The following is a 13,214-nucleotide window of genomic DNA, read 5'->3' as shown; positions in this document are numbered from 1 at the left end:
CTAGGTGGTCACAAAGCACCAATCTTTTAATACATGCTCTAAATGATAAGATTAATTGATATACAAGTTTATAGTGTAAACTTACTTCATCATATCATATTGCTATCATGTATCACTTTTTCTTTAGAATAGAAGCAGAATTTGCAAGTTAGTAGTTGGATATTTAGAAGAGATGAAAGGATAAATAGTTCTCCCACTCTCTAAAAAGATATCCCTAAAATATATGGGATTTCAAAATCTCTGAAAATTACCTGCCTGCCTATACATTTTTGGAACCTGAAACAATTTTGTCCTGATGTCGGGCACTTCAGGTCATCATGATCCTATCTTTAGCAAGGGTCACTCAGATTTCAGTAGCCGACAGCTTTAACTTTGACCTAAGTTTCTGTAGCCAAGATGATGTTGGGACATCACAATCACTCTTTTAAGGAGAATTTACTATGGCCTCAAGATCTTTAAGGCTAAGTTTGCCTAAGACCAGAAATTGGATAGTTCACACAGCTCTACGCAATAGAACCTTCAGTAAAAATGGAAATTTCTATCTACATTGTTCTGTATGGTAATCACTAACCACATTTGTTGACTGAAATGTGGCCAGTGTGACTGCAGAATTGAATTTTTAATTGTATCTCATTTTAATTAATATAAATAGCCACATGTGGCTCAGGCATACCATACTGAACAGAGTAGCTCTCAATATATATTTATATTCGGTTGTTACATCAGGAAATAAAATGTGTTTTTAAAAATCATTTGGGCTTCCCTGGTGGCGCAGTGGTTGAGAATCCGCCTGCCGATGCAGGGGACACGGGTTCGTGCCCCGGTCCAGGAAGATCCCACATGCCGCGGAGCGGCTGGGCCCGTGAGCCATGGCCGCTGAGCCTGCGCGTCCGGAGCCTGTGCTCCGCAACGGGAGAGGCCGCAGCAGTGAGAGGCCCGCGTACCGCAAAAAAAAAAAAAAAAAAAAAAAATCATAAATGTCAGCATGTAGAGAAGTGGACTGGCACAAACAGTCCAATCATAAAAGGGTCATTTTTGCTTTGGAATATGTAGCTAAATTTCCCATCTTCTAAACTCTTTTAACACTTTTCAATTAGAAAAACGTGACATCTACAAGGCACTAAATATTTTATTCTCAAGCTTCATATTTAATATTTTTCTCTAAAGACCTCATAAAACTGCTTTAACTCCCCATGGGATAACAATCTAGTACACTGTCATGGGACCCACCCTTATTAAATTACCATGTGTGAGGTGCCCATTAACTCAAGTTATAGCAGGTGCAAAATAGAGTAGCAGGAGGAAGAGTGACAGTAATTTTTAACATCTACACCAGCTGGCAAAAATGGCAGGTGCTGAATTCCTCAGTCTTTAAAAATAACTGTTGCAAAGTCTACACAGCAAAGCAAATATTTTCAAGTTTGTTTTTTAACTATCTTCAAGTTACCTTCCTGACATATATTAATATAATGTAATATTATACATTAATTTTTTGCCTTAAAGTATATTTAAACTTAGCACACCAGAACTTAATTTTTTCCCCTCTATGAGTGAAATAACATTAAATTAGAGAAATAAAATTTTATTTTTCTCAATCAACATAATATCCAAAATAACTCTGGATGTATTTTTCTGTAACTGTATTTACATGTCTTTTTCCATGGTGTCAAATATACCTTGAAACTTTAAAAAGTGGAGAAAGAATATCTTCCTTTAAATTCTAAGTCTAGAGAAAATCATGAATCCAAAGATTTATTCAACAAACCAAGTCAAAAAAAAAAAAAAAAGAGGAGATTGAACAGCAAGTATCTGAAATCTAGATTAAAGAGTTACATCCTCTTGAATTATCAAGATAACTGAAGCTAAGGAAGAGCAAAACAATGGAATAATTCAGGCAATGATCTCAATTTCACAGCTTGATGAGTGAGCTCCAGGCTAAGAGAGTCAGTGCAAAGGAAGGGTGATGAGGTTCCAAACACCTGCTGAGAATTTTTCCAGAAACTTCATATCGAGATAATTTTTTTTTTAGTTATTCAGCAATATATGGTAGGAAAAAGTACTAGCTATACCCTACTTTGTCCTTCACCTGCCAGCACCTGTGATTGGCCAGAGTCTGCTTCTACCATGGCCATGAAAAACTGAGAGGCAGAACCACTCTTTGGCCAGGGCAGATGTGGCCCATGACCTGGACCTCACACTGTAGACCTCTCACTCTGGTTCTCCTCCAGATCCAAGGAATCTACCCAAAAATAGAGTATGCCCCTTCCAGAACCCATGTCCCCACTCCTACACACTCTGGATACCCAGAACTCCAGCTTTCCTTGCCCAAATGACCTCAAGCACGTGGGTGGCATTCTTCCTAGGTCTATCCTCCTAAAGGAAGACGACACACCAAAGACCAACAGATGGCCAAAGCCAGCCATTTTTGTTTTGTTTTGTTTAAACTAAGGATAGAATTAACCACAGGTCCCTGCAGTGCAGGATGGAACTGGAGGTGGGAACTGAAGGAGGGCAGGCCACAATATCACCAAGGAGTCCAAGAATTACAACCTGGCCTTCCAAACTATTATGAAGCTATATTTGTCAAGGAAGTTCCAGAGTATATATTATGTAACAGTTTATTAGTTTGATAACTTTTAAGTACTTAAACTGATGATTAGTGGACCTCAATTTGAACTCTTGCCCCAGGCCTGCAAACATAGGGGAAGACCTGCTGAGAAAGGATAGAACTAAGACTTTTCAGGGACAGATCCTTAAGTTGCCCATAAATACTCCAACAAACACCAGAAATCCCTTGAACTTTTAAAAAACAGTAACAGGGCTTCCCTGGTGGCGCAGTGGTTGAGAGTCCGCCTGCCGATGCAGGATCCCACATGCCGCGGAGTGGCTGGGCCCGTAAGCCATGGCCTCTGAGCCTGCGCGTCCGGAGCCTGTGCTCCGCAACGGGAGAGGCCACAACAGTGAGAGGCCCGCATACCGCAAAACAAACAAACAAACAAAAAACCAAAAAAAAAAAAAGAATAAGGAGCAGGACAAAAGGCAGAGGAGGGATTTGTCACCAACAAAGCCCATTAACAATTCCCAGGAAACATAAGACAAAATCTAGGTGATAAGATAAGGTCTAACCTCTTCTTTTGTGCATAGACTGTTTTCACTTGCCTGCGCAGAGGCCTTGCACCTCACACGTTGAATTAGAGTTCCCAGCACAAAGCCGCTGCGCCTGACGCCTCCGCTTAGCGAGCCTGCACGGCTACTGCAATTCAAGATGGCGGCCGCGGGCTGCGTGCAGAGGCGTGGTGCTCGGCGCTGCCGTCTAGGTGAGCAGCACAGCTGTGCCCGCCCTGCAAGAACCCCGCCCCCTCCCACCTCCCGACCCCCGGCCCCAAGATTCGTATAAAGCAGCCCTGCCCATGGCCTGTTGGGGAGAGTAAGTGGTCTAGAGCGTGACCTCACACCTCTCCATTTTCTGATCGAAGAACAAAGTTTTTCTTTGCTTCTGAGCTGAACTTGGTCTCCATCTATTGGCACGAGCGACACCAGGTAGGATGACCCTTGCTGGGGCCTGACTGAAAGTTCGGTAACAAACAGACTCAGATACACAGAACAAACAGTTGGTTGCCAGAGGGGTGTGTGTGTCGGGGCGGGAAGGGTGCTTAATAGGTAAAAGGACTTAAGAGGTACAAACCTCCAATTACAAAATAAATAAATTACAGCGATGTAATATACAGCATAAGGAATATGGTCAATAATATTGTAATAGGGCTTCCCTCGTGGCGCAGTGGTTGAGAGTCCGCCTGCCGATACAGGGGACACGGGTTCGTGCCCGGGTCCGGGAAGATCCCACATGCCGCGGAGCGGCTGGGCCCGTGAGCCATGGCTGCTGAGCCTGCGCGTCCAGAGCCTGTGCTCCGCAACGGAAGAGGCCACGACAGTGAGAGGCCCGCGTACCGCGAAAAAATAATAATAATAATAATATTGTAATAACTTTTTATGGGGACAGATGATTACTAGATTTATGGTGGTGATTAGTTCATAATGGATGTAAATGTCAAGTCACTATGTAGTGCATCTGAAGCTACATAATATTGTTATGTCAACTATGTTTCAGTAAAGAAATAATAACAAATTCCTTTGTCAATAATCACATCGGTGACAAAGAAGAATTAAAGTAGCAAATAGGTTAGGCTTTTCTTTCTATCCTTGAAAAGACAAAAGAGGTTTTTCTTTTCCATTTTTTTTTTTTTTTTTTGGTATGCGGGCCTCTCACTGTTGTGGCCTCTCCCGTTGCGGAGCACAGGCTCCGGACGCGCAGGCCTAGCGGCCATGGCTCACGGGCTTAGTTGCTCCGCGGCACGTGGGATCTTCCCGGACTAGGGCACGAACCCGTATCTCCTGCATCGGCAGGCGGATTCTCAACCACTGCGCCACCAGGGAAGCCCTCCTTTCCAGTTTTATTTCTCCAACCTGTGAAGGAGAAAATCAACTCATCTTGTAATAGTCATTATATAGGGTGAGAAAAATGTACTGCTATAAGAATAATAGTAGATAATAATTTTTAGGTGGTACAATTTTACAAATCAATTTAAAAGCAATAAGTAAAAATATATTTGGGAAAATATTTTTATACTTTTAAAAAGTATATTAATGACAACTCATCTATAAAAGCATACATAGTGGCAATCATTTATTTAATACCAACTGGGAAAGTTTAATTGGAACTATAATTCAGCAGAAATGGCCAAACGGCAAACACATACTCACTCTTGCTTACTTTTCCACCTTCATCAGTTAGACTTTCTTAGGAAGAATCAGAGCATACCTTAAGGAGCAGGTGCTTTAAAGTCAGGCTTAGGTTTGAATCCTACTACTACCACTTCTGAGCTGTGTGACCATGGGGCAATTATTTGATCTTTGCAAGTCTCAAGTTTATCTTCTATAAAACGTCATTTACAAGGGCTGTTTTGTGAATTAAAATAAACTAAGAATGTGAATTATTTGGCATGTAGCAAGCACTCAAATATTTTTCTTCTCGGTTTCTTTACTACTCTCCTCTGGGTTTTTAATGAAGTATTGGATTAAATCTTTAATAACTCCCCACTGCCTAGGGGATAAAGTTCAAAGATTATCAAGACATATAAGGCCTTTTAGGAAATTTTTCAGTTTTTTATCCCGCTCTTTCTTCTTAATTACTCTTCTGCTGAATGGTACAGTGGGTAAGAGCAGACTTGGGTTTCAGTCTGTTCTGTCACATCCTAGATGGGTAACTGATTATACTATATATAAAATAGAATACTTAGGAAGCCCTGATGTAAGAATTAAATGAGACAACACAGATAAAGTGCCTATGTAAGGGTTGTTTATTGTAAGGACTAAATAAATGAAATCATGGCTTTTATTTTATCACCTCCTGAAATTGTTATGAAAATGCCTATTCGGAAAAATTATTTTACCTCTTCCAAGACTTTGCTCAAGTATCATTTCTTCCACTGACATTTCCTCACTTCATCTACTCACAAACACCCACCAATGTGTGCCTATAGCACCTTGTACCTATTATTATATTTATAATATAGCATAATTATTTGTTTACATCACAACATAGCCATGTCCCCAGAACCTAGAACAGTGCCTGACACATGGTTGGCACTAAATAAATATTAACACTTGTATCCTAAATGTTTAAGTGAGTAATATAACCAGTAAATACCCAATAAAAGTTTTGCAAATGTATTCATAAATTAATGAACATAGGAATGTATTAATAAATGAAAACTCCCACAATTATAGGTAAGATAACCCTGAAGTATGTATCTTCCTTCTAGAACTAGATGGCAAATGGGTACAAACTCTTTTCAATTGGTAGTGTTTGTCTAAAACACGTTTTTTGCCAGCATTATGTAGTTATGCCCAAATTTAATAGGAAAGAATGTTGTGCGTGATTAGAATTGAAAGAATTTTTGTGAATGTTATGAAGTCTGCCATAAGGTAGGATGGGGCAGCAGTAGCGTGCATGCCATGAACTTGCTGCTCCTGAGGGTGTAGGGGGTTTTCTTCATCAAATGAGTCTATTTCAGTAATGTTAAATATTATAAAGACAATATTGAACTGATCACTTTTTAAATTATTCATTTGGGCTCTGTTCTATCTAGACACATCAGTGAACAAAATATTTTAAAAAACCAGCGGTCCTCATGGATTTACATTCTGTTGATAGGGAAAAAATAAGTAACCAAATATATAAGTAAGTAGCATAGGAAGTTAGAAAGTGATGATGCTAGAAAGAAATATAAATTAAGGAAGATGGAATAGGGATCCCAAAGGGAAGAGGAGGGCTTGGGGCAGGAAAACCAGGGAAAGCCAGAGAAAGTTGAGAAAAAAACTCAGAATAATTTAACCCTGTGATTGCATGTCTTTTAATTCCAAAAACAGTTTCTTCTCTATAGCTAAGTAATCTAAATGATTCCTTTATTTCCCCTTACTAATATATGAGTTCAAAGTTTATCTGTCAAATTCCTTAAGCTGTAGTCCCTGAACAGTACATGGCAAATAAAATCTACCAGTATTAATCCAGTAAAATTAGTGCATTTCTGCAGTTGATTTTTTTTTTTTTTTTTTTTTCTGTATGCGGGCCTCTCACTGTTGTGGCCTCTCCCTTTGCGGAGCGCAGGCTCCAGATGTGCAGGCTCAGCGGCCATGGCTCACGGGCCCAGCCGCTCCGTGGTATGTGGGATCTTCCCAGACCGGGGCACGAACCCGTGTCCCCTGCATCGGCAGGCGGATTCTCAACCACTGCACCACCAGGGAAGCCCTGCAGTTGATTTTTGTATCAGTATTCCAAATTCAAGTTCCATTCGTTTTAACAAATAAAACACAATAAAACTTTATGCTATAAAATGTGCACACATACTCAAAGGGTTGAGAAAGATACCAAAATGTCATTAATGGTTATGTATAGACAGGTATAATTATGAGATTTTCCTCTGTTTGCATGTTTTCTTTATGTAGGCATTCTTGACTTTGCATAATTGGGGTTGTATTGCTTTTGTAATTAGCAACTAGAAACAAAATTAAAGTTTCTTTTGATTTTTAAATCACATAATAGTAGTACAACTAAAGGAAGACGCAGTAAAAAAAAAAAAAAAAATTTTTTTAAAGACCGATGTTTTGCTTGCAAAAAAAAGAAGTTTGCAAAGAAGTCTAGGTTTTAAAACAAATGTGTACCCAAATAAAAATTAAATAGATACTGAATGAAAACTTTCATACCATTACCAAATAACCCAGTTTTCATTCAGTTTGTTTATGGTAAAAAAAAAATTCTCCCATGATTTCAAACAACAGAATTTAAACTATTTCTGTTAAGAAGTACTTTATAAGAAGGCTCAAGTTTTCATTTATTTTGGAAACTATTGCTAAACAAGGCGGTCCTGGTTTGTTGGTTTCTTTGCTTAGCTTTTGCTCTCATGGTGTTTGTGCTATCCAAGATGAAGATAGAGCCAACTGTCAGATTTCTTCCAAGTAAAATGATTTGATTTGCCTTTTGCTTTGGTGGTTGGAAAGCTCAGAACAAATTTAATATATTTTACAATTCTCCCCATATAATTATTTTTTTCTTTACATCTTTTTACCTCAATTTTTACCTTTATTTTTAACTGCCCTATTGAAAATGCTTTTATTGTAAGCCATATCAAATCTGTTTGGAAAAATTGGTGATATAAACTATAATAACCATATTGATAGACTTTGTGGTTTCATCTTTCCAGATATAAACTTTATTTACTACCTATGAAAATCAACTTCCTGAATCAAATTTTAAAAAGATGATAAAATCATTCATAAGGTTTCCAGACATCAAGAATTTTCTACCAAATAATATTTGAATGAGTAACATATAACTAAATCAGAAAGATTTAATTTCCCTTGAAATTCACATGGTTTCAGACTAACAGTTTAACTCATTATTTGCTGAGTTTGCTAAACCCAGATAAAAAGAGAATTAGTTAAACTTTTCTAAACAGTCAAAATTCTCATTTTTTTCTGTTCCAACTGAAAAAAAAAATCAAAAGTGAGAAGTGTCATAATAATATAATAGAAAATATGAAGAACCTCAAGGGAGTAATGATGATAAAATGGACCTCTAATTGTGAGTTTCCTTCCTTCAGAGAAAAAACTGACATTTGAAAGTTCCTTTATAATAACCTGTAAGTAACCGAAATTGAAATTAAAATCCTATGACACTTCTTTCCTTGATTGTGGCACCATCACTTCCTCACGTATGTTATTTTTCTCTTGAACTTCTCTAAACTTGAATATAACCTAACATAATTGTACCTAACATAAACTTGTTTCCAGAGAGGCTTAGAGGTCAATCTTGTCATTTGATGAATTTCTGTACTTTATTAGAGAGGTTGTGGAGAACAAAGATCAGTTACACACATTGAAGACATTTTTCCAAACGGCAAACTCTTGATTCCTAAAGGAAGGGAAATTAAGTATTCATATCACATAGGTTTTCTCTTTTTTTTTTTTTTTTTTTTTTTTTTTTTGCGGTACGCGGGCCTCTCGCTGCTGTGGCCTCTCCCGGAGCGCAGGCTCCGGACACGCAGGCTCAGCAGCCATGGCTCACGGGCCCAGCCGCTGCGCGGCATGTGGGATCTTCCCCGACCGGGGCACGAATCCGTGCCCCCTGCATCGGCATGTGGACTCTCAACCACTGCGCCACCAGGGAAGCCCAGGTTTTCTCTTTGAAAAAAGGCTCTCTCCAAACCAGGAGAAGTTATCTTGGACTATGGATATTTTTTTCCAACTTATTGTAAAATCTGTAACTAATGTTTTTTTTCTCTTTGCTGTGATCTTTTGGACACATTTGCAACGCACCTCTAGCATCTGTGTAGGAAGGATTCTATGACACGCGTGTCTATGTATGAGTCTTTGAGGTTTGACTTTTGTACATCTTATTTTTTTGGACACTATTTGGTGACGTTCTTTAACCAATTCTTATATACTAACTTTTATTCTTTTTTGGTCTCCAGTCAGATTGCTGCTTCCAACACTTTTTGTGCTGTTACATACCAACTAACAGTTCCCCTTTGTCCAGCAATACTATCTGGGTTTGTGCAATGGATTGCACCTGTCTTTCTGAAATTATTTGAATATTTATTGCATTTTGTACATATTCTATAAAAATGAGTTCAAAACTGAAAACTGAAAGTGTTTATGATATTGATAAGAAGCATAGTTTCCATAAATTCAAAGCAAATCAACAAGGATGAAAACTATTATGTACACCAAAGCAGCAAATCAGCCTCAATTATTTACTCACATGTTGTTTGACTAGCTATTTAATTATGAAGTAAAAGAACAAAATTAAAGAAGTTTTATGAAATACTGGGAATGTATAATTAAATACTGTGACTAAAAGGTGAGGAGGATTCCCCTTATTATGTAAGTCTTTAGGTCCACACTTGCAATGCAGCTTTTCTACATACTTTATTACTATAAAGTATTATCTCTCTTGATTCACCTATTTTGCTTTCATTTTTCCTGTACCAAGTTTTCTTTTTTATAGCCTATTGAGTTTACTCTATTTGCTTTGATAAGCTTCCGCATCCTTTTTGGAATGAGATGGAATATACAATTATAAATTAAATATTTATTGAATAAATGATGGCTTGCTTACCATTTTATAAAGTGCTGAGGAAAGTAATTTGCATTTGTTTTGCTCTTTGAGCAGAGTGTTTTGATAGAAGGTTATGAGCTAAAAAGCCAGGAAGATTTAGATATGAGATTATAGGCAAGCCACTTAATCTTGCTGAATTTCTTTTTCTTTTTCTATAAAAACGGGGATAGAAACACCTTCCCAGGTATGGTGGGGATTAGACAGCCTGCACCCTAGGTGGCCTTGCCTGCATTTGCCATATTTAGTAGTTATTCTCTGTGTATATAGAGATAGATAGAGAGACGTATATACAGATATAGATGTATGAAATATATAATAAGTGTCAGTAATTATACATCAAATAATTGTCAGTAGTTAATATAAGCTTCTATGATGTGTGTGTATATATCTATATGTATATCTATATGTATCACAGCAAATATCTCTGATTTCTTCAGTTAACTTTTCTTTAAATATTTGTGGTGAGTTCTTTCTAAAAGATGCTTTCAGAATCTAATACAAAAGATACGAGGGAATGAACTATCATAGCTTTGACCCTGGCTTTTATTTGGTTGTCTGTCATCCTAAATATGCGTGTCACTATATTGACAGGGCTAAAATGATTCTGGAAAAGAAAATATAAGAATTGGCCTCTTAACAAATACCTAGAAAGTCATGAAAATGGCCTGCCTCCAAGGAGAAATTCGAGTTGGTCTCTAGTGACTCCCTGTGGAAAGAGAGCAGAACTGATGTGCAGGAAGCAGCAGGCAACTCGCGGAGAAGGTCATTGCAGTGAGCCAAGCCTTTGAAGAGGAGGAGAGGGGAAGTGGCATTAACTGTTTCCAAAAGTAGGATGAAAGCGCTTCTCCAAGGAAAAAGCCCCAATTTACGTAATTACTGACACTTACAATCTCACCTTGAAAGCTCCAATTATCTAAAGCAAAGGCATTGGTGTTTCCCTTTAACAAGTGCTGTTTTGGAAAGTGACAGCCATTAAATCACTTAAGAACTGTAGATGTTCTCTGTCAGGAAGACTCCTCTAATCCAATGCATATTCCATCAGACAGGGGACAAAGTTAACAGATGAAAGGCTCATTTTTCACAACTTCCAATCTCCTTGTCCATTTAACTCTACCACTCATGTTTTATGTAATGAGATGGAGAAAACTATATTGAGTAGAACTTTTCTGGGGAAGAACGTTGTATGTACTTTTAAGGAATGCTTTAATAGTCTGACTAAAAGTAACAAGAATGTTTTTACTACGTAAGAGTGACTGGAAAACTCTCTGTAAATGATGGAAGATTTGACCCAGGAAGGAAGATATTCAACAGAGAGCCTCTCCAAAGGAGAGTGGTGAGACTGAATCAAGCTGTTTCCTGCTTGCATCCAATCAATGCCAGCCCACTTAAAACACAGTTATTTTTGGACTATAATTCCTTGTTATCCTGCCTCCATGATATAAAAAGATAATGATGCCTATGCAGCTATACCACTGCCTCTATATTGTGGCATGTTACCTTTCTGCAAAAGTAATCAGTAAATCAAATACCAAAAAAACTTTTCTAAGGGGTTGTCTCACCTCCTCAATAGTCATTTTCTTCTTCATTGAAACTGACCAGCCAGTTAATTTCTAAAATCTGTTTGTGCATCACTTAGTCAATGACCCCTCCCCCATCACTGCCTTGTCATTTTCACCTGTTCAGCTAGCATGCTTTTATTAAAGTTATTTATGGAGTGTGGAGGATCATTTCTTCTTATATTCAGAATTTATTGTAGGATTATTTGGATGTGGCTTGTACAAAAGTACAAAAGCCTATCAAATTTTCTTTCGCAGAAAAAAAGTTAAAACATTCCTATAGGAATAACACCAGGTCACATTTTTTTCTAAAATTGTTTTAATCTCTAGCCAAATATTAAGGATGGGCTTCATTAGGTTGTGTATCTCTAATGTTTTATGTGTGTAATCTGAGTTACTCCAGGCTTCCTACCAGATTGTGGGAACAGATGGGCAGACAGTAACAGCAAAAAGCCAGATCTCACTAATGTTTCACTACCACCACCATAAGATAAAACCTCCAGGCTCCTACATAGGATACTCCCCTCAGCAAGTGTTCTGGGGGTCCTCAGGGTTGTTTTGCAGATGCACATGCACGTTCTTCCTGCCAAGCTTCACAACGGCCTTACCGAGCACCCAGTACAAACTGCGCCACACTTCAGCTTGGTGGCACCTGCTGGATGCTACCAAATCTGCTGTGCACTTGCCACTTTCCACAAGTACCCATCGGGCACCAGCATGTCTGGTGGACACTCACAGTTCGTCACTGTGCCTCTGCTGCATTTGGCCATGTCAGCTGGGCACCATCACCTCCTGCCCCTATTGAGTCATTGAAGTCTCTTAAGTTGTCAAAGAAACACGTTTTTCTTTTTAAAAGGAGTCGGTGTCATTCTTCCCTTATATTAAGTGCTATTGAAGAGTCCCTACACACTGCTACTGATATGGTCAATACTTTACAGTTTAAATGAAACCAAGTTTTGTTAAGGTATGATTTTATACCAGCCCCAGAACAGGGCACACATGAGGCACTTCCTGACTGTAAAATTTGTGCCCAAATGAAGAGGTGAGTAGTTGTTAGCCTATGCACTGTGGGCCAGCCCACTGGTGAGGTACTTCATCTCCTTGGAGGAGGAAGAGCCTTTTTTCTTCCCACAAAGGCTACATCATCTTGCTGAGCAACCAAGCCCTGTGCTCCTGGGACTGCATCTTCCCAAAGGAGGTGATTTTCCTAGTTGTACTAGGTAACATAACAGTGCCACAAGGGTGGACAGCACCCTAGGGCACGTGCATTCACTTAGTGGGGCTAGAGTGAGGAACCAAATCAAATGACAGGCACCATGCAGGATACAGAACCATCCTTATCTCCATCCCCTGAACCAAAAACCAAGGCTTTCTTACTTAGCCAAATGGATGGTGCACAACTCCATTTTTTCTCAATGAGTTACCCCAGAAGCTTCTAGGTCTTCATGCAAAGAAGCTTCTGGTGAGCCCTCTCACCTAACTTAAAGATGTGATTTAATAGTCCTGTGCAGTATCTGAATGTTTTGATGTAATTTTTCATAAAATCCTTTCTGAAATAATAATTTATATTTTGAATAACACCTTTCTCCATAATTGAAGTAAGAGTAAATAATAAATATGGCCAGATATGAACTATACTTCCAGGGTCCACATTCATCTTGGGTTGTATTCTCCTACCCCTAAGATGTGCCAGTCCTGATTCAGGGGTGGCAAAAAGCATGGAGCTACAACCTGTTCCTTTACAGGTAGTTAAGCAACATTTTCTGACTTAAAAAGCACTTTGATTTAGTCAGAGGAGCACTAAATTCAACATCAGAAAACTTGGGTTCTAATTGCCACTGGTTCTGGTCATGGCCAGTGTTTTAAGTCACAAAATTATGGCCAAACCAATTCTTCTTATTTCAGTTGGCTTTTGTGAACATTGAATGAAAATATTTGAGAAACTATAAAAGCACTAGATACATGTAAATTATTGTTATCCT

Source organism: Kogia breviceps, chromosome 2 (genome assembly GCF_026419965.1).
Source record: "Kogia breviceps isolate mKogBre1 chromosome 2, mKogBre1 haplotype 1, whole genome shotgun sequence".
NCBI lineage: Eukaryota > Metazoa > Chordata > Mammalia > Artiodactyla > Physeteridae > Kogia > Kogia breviceps.
Note: the sequence above shows the minus strand (reverse complement) of the source record.